Here is a 6,000-nt window from a genome sequence, read left to right on the forward strand (position 1 = left end):
TTAGTGACACAGAGTGGATGTGGCGTAAGTGGTACCTGACTGATAGAAAGAAGAGGGTATCCCTGAATCATGGAGGAGGAGGAGATTAGTGTTTAACGTCCCGTAGACAACGAGGTCATTAGAGACGGAGCGCAAGCTCGGCTGAGGGAAGGATGGGGAAGGAATTCGGCCGTGCCCTCTCAAAGGAACCATCCCGGCATTTGCCTGAAACGATTTAGGGAAATCACGGAAAACCTAAATCAGGATGGCCGGAGACGGGATTGAACCGTCGTCGTCCCGAATGCGAGTCCAGTGCGCTAACCACTGCGCCACCTCGCTCGGTCTGAATCATGGAGATGGCACAATACCTTCATCTAATTGGGGAACAGTAGGCACAGGAGTGCCGCAAGGTTCTGTGCTAGGTTCCTTGCTCTTCCGTACTTTTATTAATAACTTTCCATTTTGTCCAATTCTAGTCGTAAATTTACTCTCTTTGCAGATGATACATTTCTTATACTTGAAAAAACACTTGGTTATGACATTGCAACATCTCCCAATTTTGTGTTGCATGATTTCCATAAAGTTAAGCTGCAGTGGCATGGCTTTAAATAAAAAAATTAAAAAAAAACAGTTCATTCATTTCCACGGGTCTCAGAAAGTTCAGGGGGACGTAAGTCTAAGCTGTAATGATCAAGATATACACCAAGTTTATTCCTCAAAATTTTCAGGCCTCCACATCGACAATAAAAATAAATTGGTCTCATCATATTCTCGACTTGAGAAATAGAATTGCTTCAGCAACTTATGCTCTACGTATTATGGTATCAGTTTCTAAAACTGAATCTGTTATGCCTGCTTGTTTTGTCTATTTTCATTCATTGCTGTCCTATGGTAAAATATTTCGGGGTAACCAACCAATGGTAAATAATGTATTTGTCACTGAGAAAAGAAAAATTTGAATTCTAATTGTAGTTAACAGAAATCATTCATGCAGAAATCCTTCTAAAATACGTAAAATATTACCTGTGACCTCACAATGTATCCTATCCCTATGTGTTTTTTAATTAAGTACCTCCACATGCACAAAACCAATAGTAAATTTCATGACTACAACACAAGGTCAAAACACGACTTGCATGTCTAGTACAGAAGGGGGTACACTACATAAGCATAAAGGTGTATAATGCACTCCCATCGGACATAAAAAATTATCAGCGTAATGCCACAATTTAAGAGTAGCTTAAAGGATTATCTTCTGGAAAACTATTTTTGCTCTTTTAATCAATTCTTTAATTTAAACATTTCTTTGTTGTAACTTGGATATGACACATTGTACATGTAATGTTTGCTATTACTACTTTGTAATGGAACGCGATAACCTATGCTAGCACGGAAATCTTCGCTCAAACTAATGACGTACTACAGTTCTGTTGTTTTATAACTTGTAATGTGGAATAATTTCAATTTATTATTTGATTGTTTTATACTCTGTTCACTGTAGGAAACGCCTAAGCTTATAACAGTTAGCATACTTCGTTCCTACACACATATTATAATTTGTATCTATTAGCATCTGTATAATTATGACTCGTTCCACATCCAAGCAGTTCGCTAGTAAACTGGATCAACGGAACGCAAATGAATAAATAAATAAATGATGTTAGGAGCAGGGGCGGCCAGATGGATGAGCGTTTTGATAGCCAGAATGGCGAATCGGCCGAGCCAGACAGAGGCCAGTAGCCACACGAAATTTGCGGTGTCTTCAGTAGATGGCAACACCCTTTGAACCTCCGTGATTGGTGGACACTCTGAGTGTGAGAATTACTAAGTAGATGGGAAAGTCCTGCCACTGGCGTGAAACGTGGAGGACTAGCCGCCATATCTGAATTGAGTGTACAGAACAAATATCAAAACGACTAAATACAATATAGCATGAACACAAACGTGGTTACAAAGACTAAATTAAGATGAGTGTATGGCTGAAAACGTGCCCTCGATAGGAAGTATAGTTTTCTAAGTTATTTAAAGTGAAATGTTTTATGTATAAAATGAATTTTAAAAGGTAATATCTCGACTATCACTGAGACGATTTTCATATACAAACTGTCTACAGATAGGTCTCATTGAGCACCATCGGACAATCATAGTAGGTTTTTCATAAATGTAACCTACTTTAAATTACGGGCCAGAATGTGCATTTTACATAAATAATGAATGAACATTGAAAGCAGTGGTAGTATTATGAAGTAGACTTAGCTAGGGATGTATGAATGTACTTAATTTCAGTTGTTTGTGTTTATAAGTAACAGAAAACAAAGTAGTGTTTACCTGGATAAGATTATTATTTGTGAATAAACTATTTAAGTTAGATAAAAATTAAGAACATCAATACAAAACTGAGGAAATTTACATGCAAATTTGTTGTGTACATAGTTCCGTGTAGTCAGCGCGTACACAACTTTCCCACTAGAGCGCGCCCCGCTAAGCACAACAGCGCAGGCGCAGCGCTCGTCCATCTCCGCACTACGAGATGGCGCTGTCTTAGAGACGGACCAAATTGTGCTTCCGCCGATCCACGTATTAATATGTAACGCAGCCAATGAGATTGCTGCTAACGTAGAACCTTTTCTCCTCGCAGATCACACTCGCGCAGCGATACCTGAACGCGCGAGGTATTATAACGAGTGTACAGACCTCCGATTAGTCAGTCTGCATCCGTCTGCATTAGTCTGTACCAGTCTGCATTTGTCTTTACCAGTCTATGGTTAAGTTTCAGTCTGCGCCTAATATGATTATCATATTCCTGTACATAGCCATGAAGAGAAATGTATAGACACTTTGTCAAGTATCAGAGATATGTGAGAATAAGATTAACGTACCAAGACCAAAGGAACTTCAGATTGTCAATTGTAAATAGCATCCAGAATCAAGATGAGTAAGGTTTATGATTGTTATTATTTTAATAAATGTGTGTGAAAATTAATCAAGGTCTGTTTAAAGTTGGTCACCATCAATCTGCTACTCTAAGCGTGCAAGTGACATTTCTATCGTCTGACCTAACGGCAGAAGATAAACACGCCACAATAAGACCACGAGACATATTGCTGACACTCGCCTACTTCGTTAGAGCGATAAGTTAAATAATCTGATGGTGTGTGTACCGAAGGTCTTACAGTATGCACACCACAAAATTCATATACAATATATGTGTATAACTTAAAAATTTATAGTTTTTAAGTACATGAGGCTACTAGTTTTTCCTTAAGTTCATCTATTGCCCTTTGAATGTATGTATTGAACAGGACAGGAGAGAGTGAGCAGCCCTGTTGCACCCGTTGCTTAATACTAGCTTCTTCTTGCTGTTCACATATTATTGCAACAACCTCTTGTATACAGTCCCCACACACCTCTTATGTCCTTACACATTATGCCACTCTCAGCATCTCAAAAATTGATTGTCAATTTATCCTGTCAAATTCTTTTTCTAAGTCAACGAAGACAATATATGTGTCTTGAGCCTTCCTTAATCCTTTCTCAATAATTAATCATAAGCTTATCATTTGACTACACCACTTCTAAATCCAAACTGGCCATCCATGATCATTATAACTATTCTGTCTTCGATCCCCTAGGGGTGATAGCTATCAAAATCTTAGAGGCATGTCTTACCAAACTCAGGATCATATACTGTTTACATATGTTTGCAGATGCTTACTTCGGTATTGGCACCGTAACGCAAAAAAAGGGTTCAAATGGCTCTGAGCACTATGGGACTTAACATCTGTGGTCATCAGTCTCCCAGAACTTAGAACTACTTAAACCTAACCAACCTAAGGACATCACACACATCCATGCCCGAGGCAGGATTCGAACCTGCGACCGTAGCGGTCACGCGGTTCCAGACTGAAGCGCCTAGAACCTCACGGCCACACCGGCCGTCACCGTAACACATTTTCTTTTTTTTAAGTCTGCTGGGAACTCCCTGGTTACCGCCTGCACTGAGGTTAACCACTCACCTATACTCGAGTGGTAGTGCATTCTAAGGTGTGGCAGGCAGGAAAAGATTTTACAGGGGGTCTATCGAAGGGCCTCCCCAGTTCATCTGATGAACAGGTTTCAGGCACTGACTGTGTCTGATAAAGAACCTGAGCGAGGCACAGTCACTTACCCTGTTTCAGAGTAAGCCTCTCGGCCTGCAAGATCTCGGCGTACACAGGGGGTGGGTTTACTGGTATCTGAGAGCTCCAATGTTACATGCGTGTTGGAGCCCCTTATTGTATGCCTCCCAAGAATAGGAACAAGTCCAGTGTACATTCTGTGTGCATACCATGATGTGGAGTCACCCCAGATGTAGAATCGGTGCTTCCAGATGCCATGAAGAGCACAGGGCGCAGCCAGGTGGAGGTGGTGGCATTACTCGATACCAACGATGTGTGTCGCTTTAGGCTGAAAGACATTCACTCCGGTTTCAGGTGGCTGTCTGAAGTGGTAAAGACTTGCAAGATGAAGACGACAGGACTGGTTACGGACCTGTGATACAGAGCTGAGTGGAGAGTCTGAATCACAAGCTCAGACGATTCTGCGACAGTGTAAGCTCCACTTTCCTCGACTTGCGCCACAAAATAGTGGGTTTTTGGATTCCACTTAGTAGGTCACGGTCCATTACACGCAGGAAGCAGCTACACGTATATCGGGGGCTGTATGGAGAGGACTGGGAGGTTTTTAGGTTAGATAGTCTCAAAAATTACGGAAAGGTTATCGCCCTAAATGGATGCAGGACAAACACAGGACGAGGGTACACCTAGCAACAATCGATATTGTACCTATAAATTGTCGTAGCTGTGTTAGGAAACAACCAGAGCTCCGCCCACTAATAGAAAGCACTGTAGCTCAAATCTTAGCTAAATCCGGAGATAAGTTCGGCCGAAATTTTTACTTAGGACTTAAAGGTGTTCAGAAAGGACAAATTAAATACGGTTGCTGGTGGAGTGTTTATTGCTGTTGGATGTAGTTTACAGTGTAGGGAAATTGAAATACATAGTTCTTGTGAATTAGTGTGGAAAGAGGTTATACCTGACAACCGGAATAAATTAATAACTGGATCATTTCACCGATCCGCGACTCAGGTGATACAGTTGCTGAACAGTTAAAAGTAAACTTGTGATTTTTTTTTTCAAACAGGTACCCCACCCAACAGTTATAGTTGGTGGTGAGTTTCATCTACCGTCGAAATGTTGACGAAAATACGTGTTTAAAGTTGTCGGTAGACTAAAAACGTCGTCCTGAATGCTTTCTCCGACAATTATTTTGAACAATTAGTTCAGGAGCCCACTGTAGTGTAAATGGTTGCGAAAACATGCAGTTGCTGAACAGTTAAAAGTAAAAGTAAAGTAAAGTGGTGGTTTTTTTTTTTCAAATAAGTACCCCACTCATACAATTATAGTTGGTGGTGAGTTTAATCTACCGTCGATATGTTGACGAAAATACGTGTTTAAAGTCGTCGGTAGAATTAAAACGTCGTCCTGAATCGTACTGAATGCCTTCTTCGAAAATCGTTTTGAACAACTAGTTCAGGAGCCCACTGAAGTGTAAATGGTTGCGAAAACATACGTGACTTCTTCGTAACAAATAATTCTGACCAAATAGGGAGCATCATGACGTGACGGATATAGGGCTTAGTGACCCACAAGGTCGCTGTAGCAGGCTGAATACCGTAACATCCAAAGCCACCGGAAGTAAACGCAAAATGTATCTATTTAAGAAAGCTGATAAAAATTCGCTTGACGCCTTTCTAAGAGACAGACTCTTTTTCTTATAAACTATGTAAGCACAGACCAGATGTGGCTTCGACTCAAAGAAATAGTATCGACGGCAGTTGAGAGATACATACCATATACTCGTAAATTAATAAGAGATGATACTGCTCTCCTATGATCTACAAAATAGATTGGAACACTGTTGCAGAAGCAACGGGAAAAGAATGCCAAATTTAAAACGACACAAAATCTTCGACATTGGCGA

Source organism: Schistocerca serialis, chromosome 3, assembly GCF_023864345.2.
Source record: "Schistocerca serialis cubense isolate TAMUIC-IGC-003099 chromosome 3, iqSchSeri2.2, whole genome shotgun sequence".
Lineage (NCBI taxonomy): Eukaryota > Metazoa > Arthropoda > Insecta > Orthoptera > Acrididae > Schistocerca > Schistocerca serialis.